A 13,334-nucleotide genomic window follows, 5' to 3' on the forward strand; every position below is an offset into this window, starting at 1 on the left:
CACTTTGTTTACTTCTATTTTTGAGGGTTTTGTCTTATTCATTCATTTAAAACATATTCCTGTCTCCTCATTTTTCCTAAAACTCTATGTTTCTCCACAGTAGGTAGGGTGGTTACATTTCTCTCTTGGAGAGGTAGCCTTACGTAGGAAATGTCTTGTTAGGCCCAGCATTGCACTCCTCTCGGTCACCAGAACTATATGCTTTAGTTTGCTTCTTGTGTGTGCCCTTCTGCTTTAGTGGGGCTTACTACTGTGGACACAATGGTAGGTGGAGCTGCTCCCAGCCTGTTTGGTTCCAGGCCCTGTATCTAGCAATGGTTGCTGACCTGCTGGTGGGTGAGGTTGTGTCCTGGCATGGCTGGCTTCATGACCCATGGGATCCTGGGTGTGTTGCAGGCCTGCTGACAGGCGGGGCCAGGGTCCAGAACAGTTGTGTAAATAGCTAGGGATGTTCTGGGGCTTGTGCTGTATTGTTGGTGGCTAGAATCGAGTCTCATGGTTGCCGATTGCTGGACTCCTTAGGGTCCAGGACTGGTGTGGGTCTTTTGCTTAAATTACTGTTTTTCCATATATTAGGGGAATAATTAAGGAATATTCTACAATTTTGCTTTTGGCTCACTGGTAATTTATCCATTAAAATTTTTTTTTTTGCTCTCACAAATCCAAGTTTTGTATTAATATTGTAGAACTTTAAATTCATCTAATAATTATTTCGTAAATATTTGCTTTAGACAAAATTATAATACAGATGCAGTCAAATAGTTTCTTGATAGAAAGCTACATGGAGAAAAAATAAAAAATTAACTTTAAACAGTCAACCTTATTCTTCAAATTTACATATATTTTGATCTTTCCAAATAATATTTGAATTGAAAAATTCCTGATCTTTTGAGAATTTAAATTTTGTGCATTATGGTTTTTCTAGATTACTTGAAGAACAATTTTTTCTGTATATACACAGCTACTTAGTAATGTACAATTTCATGAAAATACCAATTCTTAGTTTCTAAAAGGAAAAAAGCAAATATTGATGTTTAGCTATACCTGAACCGAAGTATTATTGCATAAATCAAAACATAAAAGGTTTTGAGACTTCCCTAGTGGTCCAGTCTTTAAGACTCCACCCATGCCACTCCAGAGGGCACAGTTTCAATCTCTGGTCAGGGAATTAAGATCCCACATGCTGTGTGGTGCAGCACCCTGCCCCTAATCCAAAATAAAAAAATTTACAGCTCAAAACCATAATGTTTGACTTATGTGGTGTGTTTCATATAATAAAATTGATGTTACTAGTCATGATTCTAATTAAAGGCTTTGTTGATTACTCCTGTGAAGATATAACAAAGTCTCAATGTGATGTGTTCTTTGAATGTAGCAAGAAGCAAGTAATTCTGTAAGATATTGCTAAGTAACTTCTTGCATCACAAGAGGAAATTGGCAGAACTCTGAAGAGAGTAATAGTGTTCTGTGATTTTTCCCTGCAGTCAGTTTCAATTCATGCTATCAGTGACCTCATGATATCTGCTTTGTGCCAAAGTTCTACCCTAAGCAAAACTCCCATAGGAGAAACCCATAGAAAAGCCTGAAAAAGGCACCTTTCAAATGAATGCATGTTTAATAATAAAATCACAACCATTTTGGCAGACCCATTGGGTCAGAGTTAGGGCTGGTAGACATGGTCCACAGAAATAAGTTGTAATTTACTGCCCCTTAGGTAGAAGCTTGTTGTACCTATTTATGTCTTTGTACTTTTCAAAGTTTTTTTTTTTTTTTTTTCAATTAATTGGAGCTGTGGTAAAGTAAAAGCCCTGATCTGATTTGCTGTTAGGCTTTTTGCTGACCTTTGAAAATGCCAAATAAAGAACTGCTCTGTAGGTCCAGTGGTTAAGATTGCTTCCATTGCATGGGGCACAGGTTCTATCCCTGATTGGGGAAGTAAGATCCCATATTACTTGCAGTGTGGCAAAAAAAAAAAAAGCTAAATGAGAGGAAAAAATTGCAAAGAAAACCTGTGTACTGGGAAGCAGGTTGTGGGGAGCTACTGTCATGGAGGGTGAAAAGTCAGATATTTAGGTTCAGAACTTTACTACAGACCAGCAGTACATTTAAAAATACATTTTTAAAAGATATTAATAAGAATTCTGTTTTATTATGTTTGCCAAAGAAAATATTCTCTTTTAACTCTGGGAACTATGTTAACAACCACAATATTTAGCTAAATCTATGCAATATTTAGCTAAATCTATGTCACTAACTGCCTCAAATAGAACTACTGCATAAAAGCAGAAACATACTCATTAAATATAGCTGAAAATCATATCATTAGCATGAATATCTCATGTATGAATTACTTTAATCCAAAGCAAAATAAAACCTTTTCTGCAAGCAATTTATAACATGCAAAATTTTATTGGTGCTTATTAACAAGAAATAAACCAGTTTCAATTCATTGACTGACTTAAGGTCCCACTGATGCATTTAAGGTTTGAGCTTTCTAACAGCACCTTGCCCTATACTGAGATTTAAAAAAAAAAAAAATCTGTATATTTTTGTAGCCTGAACTTGTACCTTATGGGTAAGCTGAATGTGTATTATAGAATGTCAACTTTTTAGTTAAATGTATCATATGTTTCAAAAGAGAAGCTGGCTATTTTTTCTTTGTTTTTCATTTGTAATGTCCTGAACACTGAAGAAATTTTTGAAAAAATTGCTCAAGGTAAAAACCAATTTTCTTTAGGATATCTCTGAATATCCTTCACAACCAGACTCAGGCAATGGAGTTCTCTAAACCTTAATTCAAATATTCAATAATAGTTGATGTGAGTACAACCAAAATATATTTTAAAGCTAATAAAGAGTATAGTACATCTTTTGACTTGATTTTTACCTACATAAATATTTGAAGAAATGAAGTAGCAGATCCTTATTGGCTATGTCTTCAATGTCTAATAAATATTTCGGGGCTAGGAGATCTTGTTTTGGAATCCACATATTCTGGGTTTTTGTTAATTAAATTCAAATAATATGTGAATTTAGAGACAATGACATCTCTATTTTCCTTAACTTCTAACTAAAAACTAACATTTCATTTGGAAGGCAGGCAACAGATCACTGCAATATTGGCAATGCATATTTGTCAACAATAAGAAAGAAAGTGAAGTCACTCAGTCGTGTCTGACTCTTTGTGACCCCATGGACTGTAGCCTACTAGGCTCCTCTGTCCATGGAATTTTCCAGACAAGAGTACTGGAATGGGTTGCCATTTCCTTCTCCAGTGTCAGCAATAGACAACACAGGTAATTTTGTGTCTCATAAAATTCACTATAACTAGAGTAAAATTAAATTAACCTCATCTTATTTCAAAATTTTTACCATTTTAGAGCTGATACTAGATCTTGTTATCCAGTGTGTTAAAATGAAGCAAGTATATTACTATAATATAAAATATATATATATATATTGATAGCTATATTTCAATATAACTTCTGTAATCTGTAAATGAGTATTTACAAATTAAATATTCATTTAAATAAATAAAGCTGAGCGCAAGAGGAGAAGGGGGAGATGGAGGATGAGATGGCTGGATGGCATCACCAACTCGATGGACATGAATTTGAGCAAGCTCCGGGAGTTGGTGATGGACAGGGAAGCCTGGTGTTCTGCAGTCCATGGGATTGCAAAGAGTCAGACTTGACAGAGTGACTGAACTATAATTAACTACATTAAACTTTCCTACTTCAAGTGGTTATTCTAAGGATATGGTGCTTAGAATCATCCCTGACACAAAGTATTTGCTATTGTCACCTGCTTTTAGAGATCTTCATCATTCTACTGAATATACAGAGCACGTTCCCAAAACGTAACCACATAATGTAGGATGTAATATAGCAAAAATGAACAATGAAAGTGATAGTTATTTTAAGAATCCAAAGAAAGTGATAAATTAGAGTTGTATTTCTTTAGGATGACTTCATGGAGGTAAGAGATTGGCATTAGCTGGGTTTGATGGAGGAAATCCTATGGTGTCCTCAAACTTGTAAAGTTGGATTTATCACAGTGCATGCATAGGTGCGTATAAAACCTGGAATGGATTTTAGGACTACTTTGGTATCCCATGAGGTGGTATAAAAGCATGAATTATGTCATTGATGGTCTCAATATTTGCCTATGTGATTACTGTTGTTGCTCTCATGGAAAATTGATTTTGATCAAGAAAAGCAGTGTAGCAGCGTATGGAAAGCATAGGTACCTGAATCAGCTGGCCATGGTTTTAAATCCCACTTCTACAGTTTGATGCAAATTGCTTAATTTTTTTTACATTTTTTGGCATAAGATTCTGTTTACTTGCTCATTCAGCAAATATTTATTATTTATTTTGCACCAGGTACTATGCTAAGTTCTGAAGATTAAACAAATAAGATACATAGTTAAAACTGAAACTGAAGTTGCTTAGTTGCATCCGACTCTTTGCGACCCCATAGACAGTAGCCTACCAGGCTCCTCTGTCCATGGGATTTTCCAGGCAGTAGTACTGGAGTGGATTGCCATTTCCTTCTCCAGGGGATCTTCCCAACCCAGGGCTCAAACCTGGGTCTCCTGCATTGCAGACAGATGCTTTACCATCTGAGCCACCAGGGAAGATACATAGACCTACATGCAATTCAGTCTCTGAAAGAGAAAATTATAAAATTATACCTACCTCATAGGGTTGTATTGAAAATTAGAAGTGTTATAAATTCATGTTGTAAAATCATAAAATGTAAATACAGCAATATATTTAAATTCTATGGCATCACGTCTAGCCTATAGTAGGTCCGCAATAAATGGTAACTGATATTATTGTTACAAACTCTTAAAGGTATTTTAAAGATTCTCAAGTGATCCTAACATAGAGACAGATCTAGAGCAGTGGTTCTCAAACTAAATTGCAATTAGAATTATTTTTGGAGTTTATAAACTACTGATCATGGGCCCCACCCCCAGAAATTGATTTACTTGAACTCAGGAGTAGCCTGGGTGTTGGCTTTTTAAAAATCTCCTCAGGTAATTGTATATTGCAGCCATGGTTGTGCACAACTGAGAAAATACCAACTGCAAATCTGCCAAATATAATGCATTTGACTTTTTGTTTTCCTTTTCTGTCCTACATGTTCAGTGATAGTATTTATTAGAGATTTTGACAAATGCAACTTTATAATGACAAGACTTCTCATATAACATAAAATTGGAGAAAAATAAGGAAGATGTGCCTGTTCATTTACTTATTTATAGTGTTACAGGGATAGAATACATGGATTCTATACAGGTTTGATTAGCAGTGCTGGAGAGCATCTGCCTGTTTACACTATAACAGGGATTAAGGTGAGGGTGTTATGTTACTGTTGTCATCCTTGTTATCATCATTTCAGCACTGTTTATTGAGTTTTACAGCCAGAAAGTAAGAAAGTGTGTGTGTATGTGTACACTTCTCATAACAACCCTGTACCTAATTTAATATTATTTAGAGATGAGTAAAAATATATTTATGATAAATAACTTGACCATGTTTAGCAACCTAGTTAATTGCAAAACCTGGATTTAAAACCAGTTTTGCCTGACTTTAAAACATGCATGCTTAGTTACTTTATACTGTCTAATAAAGAAATGATACTTTACCTATATTTTAAAGTCCTTTCCTTGTTATAATCAGAAATATTCCTTCATTCTCTTCTATGTCATCTGGCTTTGAAATTGTTGCTCTTCTAGTTTTCCAGTGTATTTTATGCTTTCTTTGTGACACTTAGGCTGGCATTCATCTCCAATTTTATCTGATATTTAGTATCTGCTTTAATTCTTAAACAAATGTAAATATGATTATTCTATATTACAAATGGTGGTAATGGTGACAGCCTTCAAAATGACTTATGCCAGCACACCCCTGAGGCTCATATGTTGTGACTATCCCGAACTTTGTTGTTCAGATGCTCAGTTGTGTGCAACTCTTTGCAACTCCATGGACTGCAGCACACCAGGCTTCCCTGTCCTTCACCATCTCACATAGACTGCTCAAACTCATGTCCATTGAGTCTATGATGCCTTCTAGCCATCTCAGCCTCTGTTGCCCCTTTCTCCTCTTACCCTCAATCTTTCCCAGCATCAGGGAAGTCAGCTCTTCACATCAGCAAGTCAGCTCTTCACATCAGATGGCCAAAGTATTGGAGCTTCAGCATCAGTCCTTCCAATGTATATTCAGAGTTGATTTCCTTGAGGATATACTGATTTGATATCCTTGCTGTCCAAGGGACTCTCAAGAGTTTTCTCCAATACCGCAGTTCAAAAGCATCTATTCTTCAGCGCTCAGCTTTCTTTATGGTCCAACTCTCACATCCATACATGATTACTGGAAAAGTCATAGTGTTGACTATATGGACCTTTGTCGATAAAGTGATGTCTCTGCTTTTTAATATGCTGTCTAGTTTGGTCATAGCTTTTCTTTCAAGGAGCAAGTATCTTTTAGTTTCATGGCTACTGTCACCATACACAGTGATTTTGGAACCCAAGAAAATAGTCTGTCAATGTTTCTATTGTTTCCCCATCTATTTGCCATGAAGTGATGGGACTGGATGCCATGATCTTACTTTTATGAATGTGAGTTTTAAGCCTGCTTTTTCACTCTCCTCTTTAACTTTTGTCAAGAGGCTCTTTAGTTCTTCTTCACTTTCATCCTTCACTAAGGATGGTGTCATCTGCATATCTGAGGTTATTGATATTTCTCCTGGCAATCTTGATTCCAGTTTGAACTTCATCCAGATCAGCAAAACCATTTTTTATAGGGTATTTCATAAAACACAGAAGATAACATATTGCTTTAGATACTTTAATGTATAATGAAGGCTTTGGGGATTTCTATTTACACTGAATTAAAGGAAGAGAATGGCAATTTAATTGTGGCAAGATTTGTTTGTCCTATCCTTCTCTACTTCAGTATCAGCTATTTTAATGGTTTCCAGTGACACTAAGGGGCCAGTGACACTACCAGGCTCCTTCATCCATGGGATTTTCTAGGCAAGAGTACTGGAGTGGGTTGCCGTTTCCTTCTTCAGGGAATCTTCCCGACCCAGGGATTGAACCCAGGTCTCCCTCATTGTAGACAGATGCTTAACCGTCTGAGCTACCAGGGAAGTCCTTTCTAAAGGGTAGTATTCAAATTTAGTGGTATTCATTTTTTATAGAAAAATATGCTTAGAGAAGATCTTAAAATTGTTTATAACCCCTCTTCAATTAGATGTAACAGTTTAGAATTTTATGAGCATACTTGTCAAGTGATCTCTCTCTCCTTTTGAGGAGTATATGTGGAAACAGAAACAAAGAATATAAACAAACAGAGAAGACAAACAAACAAAGAATACAAACAAACAGAATATGAATGTTTCAGTAAATTCTAGGGATGGAAAAAGTTCTGTTCGTTATTGACTCCAATTCTATATACAATTGCTATTCTGGATAAATGATAGTGACTTCTTTTGTACGTTTAGGCTTTGAGATTTTTCCTAATCAAGCAGGGTAGGATAAATAAATAGAAGTACACATATACACACATGCACACATCATACAGCACAGGCCTTCAGAATCAGATTTTGATCCTATTGGATCTGTAGTTGTCTAACTTCAAGTAACTTTGTTCAGTATCAGTTTTCTAATCTATAAAATGGAGATAAAATGCATCATTCAGTGGGTTAACATGAAAAGTAAACAAGACAAAAATACGTGTGTAGCAGATTGAAAAATATACAGTTCAAAAGTTGGTAACAGAATTTCTCTCATGAAAAGAATTGTCTTTATTTAGAAAAGTAAAGTGCTTATTTAGGCTGGGTATTTTCCATTGATGGTAAATAATAAGGTAAGGCTCACTAAGTCCCTCCTCTTCAGGGTTTCTGGGATGGAAAGATGTGATACTCTCAGTATGTTGGGGTGATCCAGTTGAGGTGAGTACCCCAACAGCTGAGGGCCTCTCTCACGCTCTCACTGGGGCTGGAGATCCAGGGTGCTCTTATTCCCCAGAGGCTATGTGGACCATGAGGCCCACTACTCTGTCTGTAGCCAAATTCACTGTCATACCAGGAAATGAGCTTGACAAAGTGGCTGTTAAGGGCAATGCCAGCCTCAGCATCCAGGGAGGAAGAGTGGGTGTCACTGCTAAAATTGCAATAGAAAACTTGGTTTTCAGTATAGCCTAGAATAGTCTTCAGTGAGCCTTGCAGTGCCTGCTTTACCTCTTCTTGATACCATCGTATTTAGCAGCTTTCTCCAGGAAGTGGGTCAGATCTACATCAGACACACTGGGAATGGAGACATGGAAGGCCATGCCAGAGAACTTCCCATTGAGCTCAGGACGATCTTGCCCCAAAGCCTTTGCAGTGCCAGTGGAAGCAGGGATGATGTTCTCAGCAGTTCGTCATCCATCCCAGGACAGTTTCCCTTGGGGGCCCATCATGATCTTCTGGCTTGCAGTGATGGTATGAACTGTGGTCATGAGTCTCTCTACAGTGATACTGACCAGGTGTGCCAAGCAGGTGGTAGTGCACGTGGCATTTCTGACCATCTTGAGGGACCTGTACTTCTTATGGTTCATGCCCATCACAAATATGGGATATCAACAGAAGGGACAGTGATGATTAGCCTTTTGGATAACCCTTCATGTGAGCCCCAACCTTCTTGAAAGTAGTGAGGACACCAGTGGACTCTATAACATACTCAGTACCAGTGGCACTCCATTTGATATTGACAGAATCTTGCTCCTAAAAAATGAAAGTGGGCTTTCCACTGATGGCAAGCTTCCTCTTCTCAGACTGGACTGTGCCATTGAACTTGCCATGGGTGGAATCACACTGGAACATATAAACCATGTAGTTGAGGTCAGTGAAGCAGTCATTGATGGTAATATTCACTTTATCATAGTTAAACGCAACTGGTGAGCAAGTGCCCAATACAGCCAAATATGTCTTGGGCCCATGGCTGGCATTACATAAGGAAATATGGCTGGCTGTTGAATGGGAAGGGGCAGAGAGACTAAACTTTTTAGGTATGAAGATAAGGTCCTGAAACCAGGTTTAAGAAAAAGTACTCTTGCCTGGAAAATCCCTCAGACAGAGGAGCCTGGTAGGCTGCAGTCCATGGGGTTGCTAAGAGTCGGGCACGGCTGAGTGACTTCACTTTCACTTTTCACTTTCATGCGTTGGAGGAGGAAATGGCAACCCACTCCAGTGTTCTTGCCTGGAGAATCCCAGGGATGGGGAAGCCTGGTGGGCTGCCGTCTGTGGGGTCGCACAGAGTTGGACATGAGTGAAGTGACTTAGCAGCAGAAGCAGCAGCAATAGAAAATAATTAAAACTCTGCTTGAGAAGTGAATAGATTTTGTGGGTCATGGGGAGAAAGTAAAGAGATAATCAATTGAAATTATGGAATTCTAAGCTATGGAGGCTTCCCAGGTGGCGCTATTGGTAAGGAACCTGCCTGCCAATGCAGAAGACATAAGAGATGTGGGTTCAACCCCTGGGTCGGAAGATCCCCTGGAAAAGGGCATGGCAACCCACCCCAGTATTGTTGCCTGGAAATCCCATGGACAGCGGAGCCTGGTGGGCTACAATTCATAGGATTGCAAAGAGTTGGACACGGCTGAAGTGACTTAGCACACAAGGTACGGAGAAGTGAAAGTGAAAGTGTATGGAGGAGTAGGTGGTTCCAAAAAGGCCCTTAAGAACATAAATAACTAATTTCAGTTCTTGCTGTTCTTGCCATGTAAGATTCTTCTACCTGCTCATGGTGGTGGTGGTGGTTTAGTAGCTAAGTCATGTCTGACTCTTGCAACCCCATGGACTGTAGCCTGCCAGGCTCCTCTGCCCAGGGGATTCTCCAGGCAAGAATACTGGAGGGGGTTGCCATTTCCTTCTCCATCTACCTGCTCATACCTTTAGTAAAGTATGCTACACACAAAAATGCCTGTTGTAAATAATTATTAATGATTTAGTACAGAGAAGAAGAAAATATTGGTATGATATTACAGAATAAGATTCAGATGTCAGTAAAATCAGGGCCTTAAAGTCAGAAGTAAAAAAAAAAAAATAGTAAACCACTAGAAGGACAGGAATCTTGGGGAGAATGTTCAGCTCCAAAGAAGGAATAATATATGCTTAAATTAATTTATCTAAATGTAGGTAAATGTTGGATTGTACTCTAGGAGTGACTGAACTAAAGTGAGAAAAAGAACGAATAGTTTCAAATATCACCTTTTGTTTTCCCATAATTGAAATTAGTTGGTCCCTCCTTCACCCTTCCAAAGGAAAATTCATATGCATGGCTACCACCTCTAGAACACTGAGTTTCTTGAAGGTAGAGGACATTCAATATTAATTGCTAGATTCCTATTGTTCATCAAGACTTAGCCTGAAATAGTTAAATGAACCACAGTGATGAAAAGCTGAATATAGTGCCCCAACAACATGAGAAGATAGAGAAAACCTGGACATATAGTATAGATTTACTTTGCAGACATTGTGGGCTTGGTTCCAGAATGAATATTGCAATATAGCAAGTCATGAAGCATGTTTCCCAGCACACATAAAATTTATGTTTATACTATACTGTAGTCTATTAAGTGTGTAATAACATAACAGATAAGGGGTTAATACCCAGAATATTCAAAGAATTTCTAAAATAATAACAATATTTTTTCAAAATACTGTTAATATAAAGGGAAATTGGCAGCAAAACAAAACTATAATATTTATTTTCTTCTATTTTGCATACATGCTTGCTCAGTCGCTTCAGTCACGTCCAACTCTGTGCAAACTCATGGACATTAGCCTGCCATGCTCCTCTGTCCGTGGGGATTCTCCAGGCAAGAATACTGGAGTGGGTTGCCATGCCCCTCTCCATTCTTCTACCTTGTGAGACTGTAATTATTTGTGAAGGGAAATAATGCTTTTGAGAAGATGCATTTGAAGTGGTGAATACATAGTGTGTACTTGATTTACATTCCTTTCTCTACTGGGAAGGACGTAGTGTGGACTATGGCCTTTACTGTTTCTGCAAAAAGAACAAATCTTGCCTATTTAAGTCAAAGATATGAAATTCAGCAGTGAAACAAGTATAAGATTATGATCAGCCAGATTCTTCTTTATCCTTCCTTCAGTTCAGTTCAGTTCAGTCACTCAGTTGTGTCCGACTCTTTGCGACCCGATGAATCACAGCATGCCAGGCCTCCCTGTCCATCACCAACTCTCGGAGTTCATTCAAACTTATTTCCATCAAGTAGGTGATGCCATCCAGCCATCTCATCCTCTGTCGTCCCCTTCTCCTCCTGCCCCCAATCTCTCCCAGCATCAGAGTCTTTTCCAATGAGTCAACTCTTCACATGAGGTGGCCAAAGTACTGGAGTTTCAGCTTTAGCATCATTCCTTCCAAAGAACACCCAGGGCTGATCTCCTTTAGGATGGACTGGTTGGATCTCCTTGCAGTCCAAGGGACTCTCAAGAGTCTTCTCCAACACCACAGTTCAAAAGCATCAATTCTTCAGTGCTCAGCTTTCTTCACAGTCCAACTCTCACATCCATACATGACCCCTGGAAAAAAACATAGCCTTGACTAGGAAATCCTTATTTTCAAGACTGATTTAGTTATTACAAAAATCAGTTTCTACTTTTTCATTGCATGTAGAATTTTAAGTGTGTGTTTTTTTTTGTTTGTTTTGACTAAAGCTAAATATTTACCTATCCTATGACTCAGCTACTCTATTCTTTGTTGTTGTTGTTTCAGTTGCTACATCGTGTTGGACTATTTCTGACCCCATGGACGGTAGCCCGCCAGTCTTCTCTCTCCATGGGATTTCCCAGGCAAGAATACTGGAATGACTTGCTATTTCCTCCTCCAGGTGATCTTCCCTACCCAGGGATCAAACTCAGGTGTCCTGCATTGGCAGGCTGAGCCACCTGAGAAGTCTGTTATTCCTATGTACATATAAATCCCAGAGAAGAGAGGACATATATCCACTAAAAACAAGTACTGACAGCTTCTTAACAACTTTATTCATTGAAGGGCCAAACTGGAAATAATCTAATTGCCCATTAAAAGTATAATGTATAAATAAGCTGTGGTATACACTGTATAATGTTAAATAGTAATGAAAATAAAATACTTCATTAAAATACTTGAATATTAAAAATATAACTGAGTGAAAGAAGCAGCACAAAAAATAACATTGCATAATATTATTTTTAATGAAATTAAAAAGCTGGCAAAATTAATACATTGCAACTGAATTAAAAATAGTGACTTCTTCTGGGAAGGGTGTCTATAATGGGAAGAGAGGTATCTGGGATTAGAAGCACATGAAGGAACCTGATAGAGTATAGTTATTGTTCTATACCATCACCAGTATATGTGTCATAGGACTGTACAATAATATTGCTGTACTTCACTCACTTTCCAGATTTTACTCATTTTAAATTTTTAAAAAATTATGAAATGAAGCTCTGACTAAAAAACTTGGTAAATGTTGAAAGACTAGCAAATTTAAGACAATGAAAAACTTGCCAGATTTGAAGCAAAAATGGTGCCTGTTTGTTAATTTCATTCATATGCTCATACCTTTGATTCTGTGACAACCTGTTTTATTGATATTATTATTGCTATTTTTATATGAAATAAGCACATTTCTACCAGTTTTCATTCCCTCATAGGAAACTTTGTGTAGCATAAATAATAATAGATTCTGGTCTAGAAGATTTGAGTTTGAATACTTTTCTTCCATATACAAGCTGGTTGACTTTTACGCTATTTCAAAATTACAATTATTCTCATTGTGTAGACGGAGAAGGCAATGGCACCCCACTCCAGTACTCTTGCCTGGAAAATCCCATGGATGGAGCCTGGAAGGCTGCAGTCCATGGGCTCGCTGAGGGTCGGACATGACTGAGCGACTTCACTTTCACTTTTCACTTTCATGCATTGGAGAAGGAAATGGCAACCCACTCCAGTGTTCTTGCCTGGAGAATCCCAGGGATGGGGAAGCCTGGTGGGCTGCCGTCTATGGGGTCACACAGAGTCGGACATGACTGAAGTGACTTAGCAATAGCAATAGCATTGTGTAGAAGAGGAGAAAAATATTCCTCTAATTAGAGTGCCTTAGGATGAATAGTATAAACATATTGATATTTTTTCCAGTCTTCTTTTTTTGTACATTATATTTTATTTAGCCATTATACTTTGTATTTAATGCTGTAATGGATTTCAATTTACATTTTTAGCATAATCACTTTGACATGTCACTCAGCAGCCATTGCAATTAATATTTTTGT

The 13,334-nt window shown here is 37.8% G+C and overlaps 1 pseudogene; it reads right to left on the minus strand.

The window, feature by feature from the left end:
- Positions 1–8,029: 8,029 nt before the first annotated feature.
- On the minus strand, positions 8,030–8,939 carry LOC133242427 (glyceraldehyde-3-phosphate dehydrogenase-like; annotated as a pseudogene).
- Positions 8,940–13,334: the final 4,395 nt, after the last annotated feature.

Source organism: Bos javanicus, chromosome X (assembly GCF_032452875.1).
Source record: "Bos javanicus breed banteng chromosome X, ARS-OSU_banteng_1.0, whole genome shotgun sequence".
Classification (NCBI taxonomy): Eukaryota; Metazoa; Chordata; class Mammalia; order Artiodactyla; family Bovidae; genus Bos; species Bos javanicus.